A 14204-nucleotide genomic window follows, 5' to 3' on the forward strand; every position below is an offset into this window, starting at 1 on the left:
GGGAAGAATACGAACTTATGTCACGAACTGGCAGGGTTCCCTTAGGAACGACCTAACTGAAGTTTTTAATCTCGTCCAGCACATTTGTCGTCTTAATTCCCAGATTTGATAGTGCAGATTAATAGTTCTGAAGGAATGCGACGTAAAATTGCGATTCAAGCTATACAGCAGACTTTAGGATGGTATCGACGGTTCCTGTTAATCCGGAAACTTGTAGTAGCTAACAGGGATGTGATATTCTGTGCCAGCAAAGTCTTTGCCCTGAATTACACTCACATAGCAATAAACATCACTACATTTTACTTATAAAGATCCCTGTCATTGTTGCTACATTCCATACTTGAGAGTTAGAATGAAGGACGTGTAAGTTGGGGAAACGTACTTTAAAGAAAAGATTTGCCTTCTGAGGATGCGGCCTACCACACCTGCTTAGTAGCTAGAATTCATAAAGCGTTCTTAATTGAAACTTTTTCTCTGTAGCAGTACTGAGTAACGCTGATATATGAAATGCGGAGACAAGAGAGGAAGTTTTTCGTTGCTGAAGCAGAATTAATAGAAGGAAACAAATGGCAAAAACAAACTGATGTTTATGAGGAATACAATGTTAATACAGTTTTCTTTTCTAGCTTTATTTTCTTCTTTGTCAGATTCACAGAACAATCCATCAAAGAACATTTTATGATGCTACATTGAAATGAAAGCCTTTCGACGAAACAGGCTGCTGGTTTTCACTCTGTAGCACTTCCCTGATACACGTGATTTCCACAATTACGGATGATACGAAATGCATTACCCATTGACCTGGAACAATGACTGAGCGAGAAGCCGCTATCGACATCATTAGTTCTAAGTTACGACTGTGAGGGTCTGTAGCACTTACGCACTCCACAGAGAAGAACTGAAAATAATGGCGGAAAGAGTATATCTCAAGCTTAGAACCTTTTCTTTGTTCAGTGGTTTGACAAGAAAAGGGAAATCTTTAGAGCTACTAATGCTGCCTGAAAAGGAAATTTGTGTATGGAGTACAATCGTATCGGTGAATGAAATAATTTGCCAACAGTCTTTGCGCATTAGAGAAGGATTGCTCTGTTCTTAGAGAACGAAAAGTTGTTTCCTGAGGTGGAAGAATCACTGCAAAAATCCACATTCGTGGGATATACAGGGTGTTACAAAAACTACGGCCAAACTTTCAGGAAACATTCCTCACATACAAAGAAAAGATGTTATGTGGACATGTGTGCGGAAACGCTTAATTTCCATGTTAGAGCTCATTTTAGTTTGTTCTTCTACCTACGCTCAAGAGAGCGCGTTATCATGATTTCATACAGGATACTGTACCTGTGCTGCTAGAACATGCGCCTTTTACAAGTACGACACAACATGTGGTTAATGCACGATGGAGCTCCTGCACATTTCAGTCGAAGTGTTCGTACAGATTCGGTGACCGATAGATTGGTAGAGGCGGACCAATTCCATGGCCTCCACGCTCTCCTGACCCCAACCCTCTTGACTTTCATTTATTGTCTACGCAACCCCGGTACCAAATGTAGAGACTCTTCGTGCTCGTATTGTGGGCGGCTGTGATACAATACGCCATTCTCTAGGGCTGCATCAGCGCATCAGGGATTCCATGCGACGGAGGGTGGATGCATGTATCCTCGCTAACGGAGGACATTTTGAACATTTCCTGTAACAAGGTATTTTAAGTCACGCTGGTACGTTCTGTTGCTGTGTGTTTCCACTCCATGATTAATGTGGTTTGAAGATAATTAATAAAATGAGTTCTGACATGGAAAGTAAGCATTTCCGGACACATGCCCACATAACATATTTTCTTTCTTTATGTGTGAGGAATGTTTCCTGAAAGTTTGGCCGTACCTTTTTGTAACACCCTGTATACGCATAGTCATGGACTTCGAATAAATTGGACACTCCTGTTGAAAATATGAAGTCACGTCATGCAAACTGCTGCTATCTCGAAACTGTGAAGATGATGTCTACGCGTGAACCAAACATACTAGCCTCCTTCTTGCTAACTTCTTGATAGTCGGTTCAATAGTTTATGTATGATTCAGTAACAGAAAAAAAGGTTCAACAAAGAGCATGTAAATAATATGCGACATATTTATCATACCATCCAATGACTTAGCATGTAAGATCAATTAATAATAATTTGTGTGTGACTGGTTACAGATAACATGCTTGAACTACACATATGTAAGTAATGTGCGACATAGTTAACACAACATACAGTGATGTAGTGTGTAAGAGCAATTAAAAATCTGTAAAGATAAAAAGGGTGTAATAGTTCTAACAAATATTAACGTTAACTATATTATTATTTTACGTACTAATAAATGAAGTTAAAAGGCTTACGCTTTCTCAACAGTGTCGAAACGTATTTACTGTTTGGGTGCAAATAAAATTATGATTTGTATACAGACACAATTCGTGAATACGAGAATTCTGTATTATGTTGCTGTTTGTTATTTTTATGAGGACATTTGACAGACAGTATTTGTTCAAACTAACCACAAAATGTAGATCCCTAGCCGGCAGCTGTGGCCGAGCAGTTCTAGGCCCTTCACTCCAGAACCGCGCTGCTCCTACGGTCGCAGGTTCGAATCCTGCCTCGGGCATGGATGTGTGTGATGTCCTTAGGCTAGTTAGGTTTAAGTAGTTCTAAGTCTGGGGGACTGATGACCAAAGATGTTAAGTCCCATAGTGCTTAGAGCCATTTGAACCATTTTTGTAGAGCCCTTCGAAAAAAGTTATAGAAGCATTTCAGGAAGTTGCAGAGAACGTACTAGGAAGGAAATCAGAATACGGCATTTCCAATTCACTGTTATCTGTGCACAAATGGTATTCCCTTAGGCACATTAACTGACGTCATATGAAAGAACCTAACTTGTTTGTTTGACATGCATAATGAAAATGCTGAGCTGCATGCTCAGCATACATTCTGATGAAGGATGCATGCTATATTTCGATTTTTTCATACGCCCACATAAATGACACAGGTGTTGAATACTGTCAAAAACAATTTATGTACACACATACAAGCACAAAAACATGATCAAATACATTGAATATTAAACAATGAGGTTATTGCAGTTTGATAACTGATGAACGGATTTCTTCATGTGTTTCTTGTGACTTGAGACGACGAAAGGTAGAAAATGGCGGCCACTCCCTGAACTTCAGGTCGCTGTTGTTGTCTTCGACGTCTTCGGCCAATGTACGAAATCGACTGCAAAAATAAAGGAAACGGGGCAGCACAAAACTGTGGTAAACACTGGAAAATACAGACCATGCATCTTAAATCTACATCTATATCTACATCTTTACTCCAAAGACACTCTATGGTGAATGGGAGTTACTTTTAGCATATCAGTGTCAGTTTATCCAGTTTCTTCTCCATTCGCGGGATTCATGACCCTCACCTGTTCCACATGCGCCCATAGGTCCCTGACTTAACAAATATGGTCTTTATGCGCGGTATAAATGTAAATAAATGACAATTTTATTAAATCGCATTAGCGAATAGTGTCTCGGTATTTTAAAAATAAGCGTTTTTATGATGCACAATGTCTTATGTGCAACATCTCTGATTGGATCATCCCATGTAGGCTTTCACGGCCGGCGTCTTCATCAGTAAACACTTCCAGGCTAAATTGCCGTGGTCGATCTGTAGAACTTTTTCTCCCTGACGTTTCGTTCTCAACTACGGAGAACATCTTTATTTACGAATGGCTTTTGCGAAAAATGGTTACACGAAAAACGAGATTAACCGAGCACTTCATCCAAGTAGAAAAATGCCGTGTACTGGTATGGAGACAACCTAATGAATCCATGGATCCTGGATGTCACCAGGGGATTGTTCAAGCTGGTGGACGCTCTGTAATTGTGTGGGGCGTGTGCAGTTGGAGCGATATGGCTCCCCTGATGCGTCTAGACACGACTCTTACAGGTGATTCGCACGTAAGCATCCTGTCCGATCATCTGCATTCATTCATGTCCATAGTACAATGCGAAGTACTTGGGCAATAACAGCAGGACAATGCGACACTCCACATTTGCAGAATTTCTACAGAGTGGCTCCAGGAACAATCTTCTGAGTATAACACTTCCACTCTCCACTAAACTCCCCAGACATGAACATTATTGTGTATATCTGGGATGCTTCTCAAAGTACTCTTACGGATTTATGGACAGCCCTGCAGGATTCACGGTGTCAGTCGCCTCCAGCACTACCTTAGACATCAGTCAGTTCCATGCCACATCGTGTTGCGGCACTTCTACGTTTTAGAGGGTGGCTTACACGATATTAGGGAATTGTACCAATTTGTTTGGCGCTTCAGTGTAGTTTGCGTGTAGTGAGAGGGAGAGTGGGGATGTCTTGTGTGTGGTATTTGAAGGCATTGCGGGTTGCATGAAACACTTTGGTAGGGACACGTAAAACACCCTGCACGTATACAGAGAGGCGGCTAAAGTAGGCCACCACAAAAATATTCGCAATGAATATATATGTCGAGGTGGGATTTTCGTCCAATTATAGTGGCCAATATGGCGAATTTTCTGACGCTCTAAAGTAACTTTTACTGCTTATTACGAATCGACTTTGTTTTTCTAATGAAACTATATACTCTCTTCTTTAACATCTATAATGAGCTTCAGAGAACGTCAACGACATAACATGTATGGGACTTGATCAAATACTATCAGGGTAACAGCGGTACAGTTTACTGTACCTCCGTCAGTGAAAGAGATTCCCCTATTATTCCAACTGTAAGGAAACCTGTAACTCAAGTAGGGTTCGTGTGTTTATTATCACTTCTATCATACCAAATGCTCAAAATATTGACCCTGAGTATTGATACATGCTATAAAGTCATTCTGAAGAAGCAACACTGCATATTGAATTTCATCTGGAGTTCATGGCAGCACAGGCCCAAGTTATGAGGCATTTCATGCCTCAGGAGTTGTCGGTATTTCCTAATAGACTTCTTGGTATACTTTTCGCCACAGATAAAAGAACAGGAGAGTTAAGTTTCATTAGTGTCATTTTCCGTTTTCAGAACGACCGTTCTAACGCTCTCCAAATGTTTCTTGAGAGGCTGTCACTACGCGTGCGAAATAGGAGTGACATCCATCGTGTTGCTACCACACTAATTGGTTATTGTCGAATGGAGTGTTCTCCAGTAACTGCGACGGTAGTATATCTTAGGAATTCGAAGTACTTGTGTGTACTTATGATTCCCATCAACTAAACAGGGACCAATGATGCGGGTCTAAAAAAATAAATAAAAAAAAAAAAAAACACGCACCAAATGTTGTCACACCAAAGGCGTTGTTTTTATCCACTTCTTTATGTCAGCGTGAATTTTCAGCTGGCGATTCGTGTATATTGCGAAGACTGACTTGCTTTTATTTTATGAACAATGCTTCTTCCCATAGTAAAATTTTGTGTAGATATGGCACATCACTTTTTCGTAGATAACATTCGGAGACCTGTATCCAATTTTGGAAGTCATTTCCATGAAGCTGTAGATGCACCGAAATTTTAAGAAGATTAAATCTTATGGAATGTGGAGTTTGCAGAACGCACGTTTAGTTGATCCCTCTCGCACTCCCAGGATACCTCTTGGTGATATTTACATTGTATGTTACTGCTGCGAACCTTCATTTGCTTCATCAGTTGTTCTTATTTTCCCAAGGCGCATTTTATTCTACACACTTCCAGTATCTAGAGCTGTTTTATTTGTTATTATTTTTCTTAATATGTAAAATGTTTACGAAGACAGATCGTGAATGCTTAGCACGATCTGGACATCCCTTCAGCATACGTGTGCACCGCTGCTATAATAGTTTGGCGATATTCGCCGTAAATGATACTCACTTTTTCGACTGGCGTTTACACTGTGAACGTCTCAGTAGCTTTAAGAGCATGTTATCTCATTGCTATAACAGCAGAACATAGACTGATGGGCTTCAAGCTCACAGTTAAATACCTTATCGAGTCCCGTACATTCTATGTGTTCAAGTTCTGTTAGAAACTTCTTTCAAATGCCATAGAAAAAGTGTATAGTTCGATTAGAAGAAGAAAAACATAGTCATTGTAGTAGTTCAGCAACTATAAACGATATAAATTACTTTCTAACATCAGGAAAATCGCCATATTGTCCTCTATAGTTTGGCGAAAATCACACTTCGATATATTTATTCATTCTCGATACATCTGAAGTGCCCTGTTCCCAGGATATACAGATTGCGCTTACTAAATCACAAATAAGATAAGGAAGCAACATCGCTTCAAGTGACATTGATTACAAGATGCGTCTAAATAATGCCAGTAGGCAGAAAGGCGAATCTAGGAAGTGAATAGAGAGCTCCGTGTAACATACCGACTGTAGAGCTCGTCTCACACAGAGGAACTGCTGATATACTGCGTCACATGTTGCATTGGTTCCTTTAACATAAAAAGCAAGTATTTCTCAGCGTGACTACTATCTACAGAAAGTTCGTATACTCTGCTACGTAAAAAAAAAAGAAATTTTGCTCTTTAGAGATCGACTATTCCAGCACGCACCTAGAGTGAAACAGTTTTGCCGCAGGGCATTGAAGGTGGTGCCGTCAACGATGACGCCCATCTGCCTCATAAGCGCCGTCTGGCGGTCGAAGTAGGCTATAGTGGCGCTCATCGACAGGTTGCCGTTCGATACCTGAAAGGAATTTCGAGATATGCACGTGGCGGCAGGGAACTTTTACTCGCTGACGGGACGTTGAGCCAATTGGGGAACCCAACTCACCAGACCTTCACTCTGTGCGATGCAGTTGATGAAGCACTGAAAAATAACAATAAAAACGTTGAAATTACTTATTGAAAGTTATTATCACGAAACAAAAGAAAAAAAATTCTTTCAAAATTATTCATTTTTCACTGCAGATAGCAGCAAAAACACAAGACGAACAGGAGACAATCGATGCAGACGCTGCTTTAGTCATTACTAAGGGAAGTCATTACAATGGGAACTACATGTAGGCTTTCAAGGAGAAAAAAGAAGTGTGAAGTGGTACCTATTGTGACGTGAGATTTTAATATTTTTTAGAAGATCGAATAGTATGGTGGACGGAAGCCCGCCCAGCTAGCCGCGCGGTCTAACGCGCTGCTTCCCGAGCGGGAAGGCGTGCCGGTCCCCGGCACTAATCCGCCCGGCGGATTAGTGCCGAGGTCCCGTGTGCCGGACAGCCTGTGCAGGGACTTTCAAGTGGTTTTCCATCTACCTCGGCGAATGAGGGCTGGTTACGCTTGTATGTATGTTGCATGTTAACTGGGGACCTAGAAACGACGGAGAGGCGCCATCTCCGCCGCAGCCGCAGTGGTCCACAACCCCACGACGACTACCGCAGTCCACTTCACCCCTACGTCGCCCCACACCGAACCCAGGGTTCCTGTGCGGTTCGGTCCTCCGTGGACCTCCTCCCTCCCCCCCCCCCCCCCTTCCTCCTCCCTGGGAACGTCTCCAACCAGACGAGTGTAACCCAAATGTTTGCGTGATAGACTAATTATGGTGTACGCGTATGTAGAAACTGTATTTGTGCAGCAATCGCCGACACAGTGTATATGAGGCGGAATAAGGGGAACCAGCCCGCATTCCCCGAGGCAGATGGAAAACCACCTAAAAACCATCCACAGACTGGCCAGCTCACCGGACCTCGACAGAAGTCCGCCAGGCGGATTCGTGCCGGGGACCAGGCGCTCCTTCCCGCTCCGGAAAGCCATGCGTTAGACCGCTCGGCTAACTTGGCGGGCGCCTGGTTACGCTTACTGTGTCGGCGATTGCTGAGCAAATACCGTTTCCACATACTCGTACACCATAGTTAGTCTACCACGCAAACATTTGGGGTTACACTCATCTGGTGTGAGACGTTCCCAGAGGGGGGGGGGGGGGGGAAGGGGGGAGGGGGGTATGTCCACGGGGTTCAGTATGGGGCGGCGGCGGGATTGATGGACTGCTGTGGCCTCTTCTGGGGTTGTGAACCACTGAGGGCTACGGCGGGACATAGCATCTCCGTCGTTTCTAGGTCCCCGGTTTAATACATACATAACATACATACGTGGTGGACGGAAATGTGAGCTCAGTCTTTCTCGGACAGCTCGCTAACAAACGCGGCTACCAGTGCAATTACCATAATTATCTGACAAACTGAAAGAATTCAACAAATATGCATTTACAGCCTTCATGTGCTTACGAGGGGCGTTCAATAAATAATGTATCACAGTTTTTTTTGAAAGCAGGTTGATTTTATCCAGGATTCAAATACACCATATTATTCTCCATTCGTTTTGCCTCAGAACCATATTTTTCAACATAATATCCACTCAATGCCTCGGCCTTAGGCCACTTTACTGGGAGGGCCGGCGTTCCCACATAGTATCACTGTACTGGTCGACGTCGGAGCCAACATTTTGCTTCATCAATAACCACCCCATCATCCGTGAACTGCTTTCCGCGGAGTGCATCCTTCAATGGACCAACGATATGGAAGTCTGAAGGTGTGAGATCCGGCCTGTAGGGTGGATTAGCAAGAACAGTCCAGTGAAGTTTTGTGAGCTACGCTCGGGTGCGCGGGCTTGTGTGAGGTCTTGCGTTGTCATGGAGAAGGAGAAGTTCGTTTGCATATTTGCGGCCACGTACTCTCTGAAGTTCCGACGACCGGCACGCGGGAGATCGAACAGGTTTGTGCGTCCCTGTGGCGACAAATGCCTTGCCTAACGACTCACCGTGCTTTTGTTCACAGCTGGATCTCCGTTGACAGCCTGCGAGGGCCTATGATTATCTGCGATGGTCTGGCTTTCCGCCTAAAGGCCGGACGCGGTGGCAGAGCGGTTCTAGGCGCTTCAGTCCGGAACCACGTGGTCGCAGGTTCCCATCCTACCTCGGGTATGGAGGTGTGTGATTTCCTTACATTAGTTGGGTTTACGTAGTTCTAAGTCTAGGGGACTGATGAACTCAGATGTTAACTCCCATAGTACTTAGAGCCATTTGAACCATTTTCCTCCTAAAGAAACTCGACGATAGCTCTCTGCTTAGAACGCACTTCTGTTAGAGACGCCATTTTGAAGGCTACATACAGTGCCGCTACCTATCGAAACTTGTTGAAACTATAGGAGCTGAAGCAAGAAAATTCCATCACGTCCCACAAAAAATGCTGGATCTTTTCAACCGAAACTGACCAAGAAAAAATGTTTTGCATAATTATTGAACGTCTCTCCCATTACAGCTTTTGGTAGAGTTGTTGGACATACACTATGGGTAGTTATGGGAAAGAATGGAGTAAAAGCATATTTTTTAAACAGCGATAAAACTTCCTATCGCAAAACAAACGTTGCAGTTAAGGTAACGGATAAAATAGCAGGGAAATAACCGTAAATTCTTGGATCAACACCTAAACTGGGAAGAAAAAACAGTCACAGCTTGCCGAAAATCGCTCTCCTCCCTACATGCAATCCAAAAACTTATAAAAATATTTCCAACCCACGTTAAAGAAAAATTAGTCCAAACACTAGTCTTGCCTAATCTTTACTACTGTGATGTAGTTCAACACGGCACAAATAGTGAAAATTCGAGATGCCTCGAGGTAGTGATGACTGCTTCCGTCAGATACGTGTGCAATATACGCTTTATGATCATATCAGTCATTCATACTCCCAGCTATGTTGGATACCCCACCGGCAGCCATGACCGAGCGGTTCTAGGCGCTTCAGTCTGGAACCGCGCGACCGCTACGGTCGCAGTTTCGAATCCTGCCTCGGGCATGGATGTGTGTGATGTCCTTAGGTTACTTAGGTTTAAGTAGTTCTAAGTTCTGGGGGCTGATGACCTCAGATGTTAAGTCCCATAGTTCTCAGAGCCATTATTTGGATTCGCCCACATATGGCACGCGCTGTCCACACGATGTGCATATTTCATCGATTTCTTAGTCACTGGTGCCCCCAATACTTATCTTCTCACATTAAACACCTATAATCATTCCACAACAGCAATACCAGATCGTATACGTCTATCATGTTGGCTGTACCTTTACATAACGCAAAATCTTTCTTCGTGTCACTCTCCATCTCAGCCATACGACTGTGGAACGCGCTCCCCTCTGATCTGCGTCTTATCCAGAACCACTCAACATTCAAGAGGGAACTCAAAACTTACATATTAGGGACAGTATAGCCACCATTGTTGTGCCCCTCTCATCTCTTTCTTTGTTCTCTCCATTATAGCTTCGAATTTTACCATTCTATTTCTCTTCCTCTAACCTAGCTACCTCGTCTGTATCTCTCTCACCCCATTCCATCGTCCTATGTCTCTGCTCGAAGTGAATAACTCACAAGCTGCAAGAACATAACGAGAAAATTCCCAACTAGTAATAGGACTGACATTCATAAAAGAAAAATATGTTTACTTTCATATATGTAGTCATTACTATTATTATTATTCATTGTTGGTATAATTACTTTTTGATTGTTATAATTATCCTTGTACTACTGTTTTTTCTTTAACATTAATACTGTATAACACGTGGTATGTCCATAATGTTCTGTACAAACTGAAATTCGTTCAGTCTGAGTCTGCCTGGTTAGGTGTAAGAGAGGGCCTGAAGGCCCTTATCTTGTCAGGTAAAATAAATGCATAAATAAATAAATCAAGAAGTGGCACTAGCTACTTTTTTCTAGCCTATATTATATTACATTTTTATATAGACACAGTCATTATAATCGGAGAAAAGTGTTAGACTTTGAAATATAATAAATAACTGCCGAAGATTCATTTAGCCTTGACAGATTACCAAGTAATCAAAGCAGAGAGAGAAAAAGATATAAGAGTTCAATCCAGGAACCATCCTCAATTACAAAATCATGCTATTTTAATTTTTTGTTATAGGAATCAAAGCCGGTTACCAATTAAAACATGACTACTGACGCAAGGATGGGAAATGGATAGGTCGACGATGAAGAAGATCATGCGATCAGCTTTAAATTGCTTGATTTAGGAGCTCTAAAATGTACATTATGATGATGATGGTGATGTGCCAGACAGGACGGCCTATAGTCAGCTGGACATGGGGTCAAAGACGAAGGGACGCAAAGTTGCCACAGGAGGGCCCAGAACGACCCCAAAGCATCATTTACTGACCAAAAGGGGTGTATGCGCTCCTGGCATTTGTTTTGGTGGGTTATGGGGTTACAGACTTTTACACAATAATAAATGACATTTGTGGATGACATTTGATAAATGAGTGACACAGCTAAACATGGGGCTATCAGTTGTCAGCGAAATTCAATGTAACTAAAGATAAGGATGGAATGTCGTCATTGTGTAAATTTCTTGCTGAGTGTGTGCGAGTCTCTTAATGTGGAAACTTGTGGTGTTATGGAATACCTATGAAAACTGTTGCTAAATAATTGTGTTTGTTACATTACTAATTAGATATAGTCAATCTGGCGTACATACAGGCCATTACAAATACAGCAGTGGACAGACTAGTTATTCCTGGTAACGACGTTTACAAAATATCATCGTAGTCCATCAACCAATCTTGCGTTTCTCTCTAACTAAATCTTGGAAAACAACCCTCATTATTCTGATTAAGGTAAATAGTATGTTATTGTTTTCTTACTTCAACTGTAGTGTTTGAATGATATTAATTGTTCTATAACTGTGTTTTGCAAACAGTAACTGAAATTAACTAGCCGTGCTCCAAAACAGAACCTTTACGCAAAAATAAATCAATTGTAAGGTATTTTATTTATATTATTGCAACTGACGCACATAATTCGCTTAGCTATTATGACCTATTATGCTGCATTAAAGTGTCATCATCTCTTTGTAAACAATAATTTGCCCAGCAAAACTTCCATCGGTAAATAATGACTTTCAGTAAGGCGCCTTGACAAAAATGGCATTACTGCAATGTACATTGAACTAAGATGTAACAATCGAACAAGAAACGCTCGATAAGAGCAAAAATCTTACCAGGAAACAAATCTGTTGAATATGTTTTGTGTTTAAATACCTTGATTAGAATTGTTTCTTTATGTTGGGTATACGTTCTATATATATGTTTTAAAGGTCATTTTGTTCTTCATAAGGTATTTAATTTTTTGGAATAAATTGAAATCCTTATTTGAACATTTCATCTGCAACAATAAAATTCATGTTCCTGTGTAAAACAAATTGGATTTAAATTTGATGACCACTACAGTATCTGTGAAAACCTTTATTTGAAAGATCGAAGGACATAAAAACGAAGCAGTAGTTGCCAATAGAGGGCGAAAGGGTTTTAGTTTATTCTCCATGTTAATCAACTTGCACACTGAGCAAGCAGTAGAGGAAATCAAAGAACAATTTTTAAAAGAAATTAAAAGTTTGGATAGATGAAATATAATCTTCAAAGTTTGCCGAAGGTATTACGGGAAGGCAAAGAATTTGGAAGATCAGCTGAACACAGTGAATAGCGTCTTGAAAAGTGATTATAAGGTGAACGTCAATAAATGTGAAACAGGACAAATAGAATATACGACTAATCGAACTGAACCAGAGAATGTTGAGGGAATTAGATCTGAAACTGAGATATTCAAAATAGCAGTAATAACTGACTTTGAATTAACTAAGAATAGAAAGTGTAGATTGAAAATAATAAAGAAAAACGCATCAAAAAAAATGTATTAAGCTCTAACATAAATTTAAGTGACAGTGTGTCTTATATGCAAGTGAAACTTGAATGATAAACAATTCAAATTAGAAGAGGGTAGAAGCTTTTGAAATGTAGTACTAATAATTGATGTTGCATATTGAACGAGTAAATTGAATAACTCATGGGAGATACTGAATGGAATCCGGGGAAATAAGAACAGTAGCACAACTAGATTTTTTTTATTGGACGGATCCTGCAGCATCAAGGAACGATTAGTTTGGTAACAGACGGACGTGTGGGGAAATGAATTCTAAAGGGAGACCACAGTAAACACATTCAAGTGGATATTGGCTGCAGTAGTTAAGCAGAGACGAAAAGACGTGCACAGGATAGACTAACGTGGAGAGCTGCATCAGACCTGTCGTCGTACTGAAGAGCACGATACTACAAGTACAGCTATCCAGGAAACATGAAGAAAAGATCAGATACTTTCATACACTGGAAACGAAAGCACTTCGTACAGCGCGATCGCATTGCAGATATTTTTACTGTTACAAGACGATTGATTTCAAGTGTCTGCCAACATCTGATCTTATGGAACTTATTACAGAATTGCCATGTTATTCGTATAATTTTATAAAAAGTTCCATAAGATCAAATGATGGCAGCGTAAGACTCTCCAAACCGGTCATCTCGTAACAATAAAAGTGTCTAGTCTGCGATCGCTTCTTACGATGTGTGTTCATTTTAAACCATACCCATCACTCCACAGCACATCATATGTATCTTATTTCCTACACTCGTCTACTTTAACATTCCTACAGTCCTACTGGGTAGCAGCCGGGTCAGTGCGGAGGATTCCTAAGCGAAGGATCCCTGTTCGGTTCCCAGCCGGGTCGGAGATTTTCTCCGCTCGGTGTTGTGTTGTCGTTATCTTCGTGCCGTAATTAATAGACATTTCACTGTCGATGTGGCTGAATGAGCACCTCCCGAAATCTAATAACTTGGAAAGAAATGAACGTTTCTGTGTCTCTTCCCTTGACCAGGACAACAGAAACACTCATTCTCATCACGGCGCGATTAATTAATTGATTGTTTCCGGGTGTTCTATCCAACTGTTTCCATTTCAGCCACAATATTTTGGTGACCGACCTATCGTCTTAAGGTGCCGCTAGTTTTGCTGTTACACGTACTCGCTGCCTCGACTCCAACCAGACTGAACTTATTGCTGTTGTGGCGCCTCAATTTACAGCCAGGTTCGACTCTCGACGCCCACAACGTTTTTTGACGCTCTCTTGTATATCAGAGCTCGCAATAATATCAAACGCAGAGTCTCTCAACATTTCCTAGCTCTGCTCTATGTGAAAGCCGGCGAGATCTTAATAAACTAAGTGCCGGAACCCAAGTCTCGTTTAAATTGAAACCTATGTCCTTATGAATTGGCTTTTACGACAACTTTGTTTCGATAGACTCCTTAATTTAGCAGTCGTCAGTATCAATGAAATTCTCAA

Source organism: Schistocerca gregaria, chromosome 5, assembly GCF_023897955.1.
Source record: "Schistocerca gregaria isolate iqSchGreg1 chromosome 5, iqSchGreg1.2, whole genome shotgun sequence".
In the NCBI taxonomy this organism is placed as follows: domain Eukaryota; kingdom Metazoa; phylum Arthropoda; class Insecta; order Orthoptera; family Acrididae; genus Schistocerca; species Schistocerca gregaria.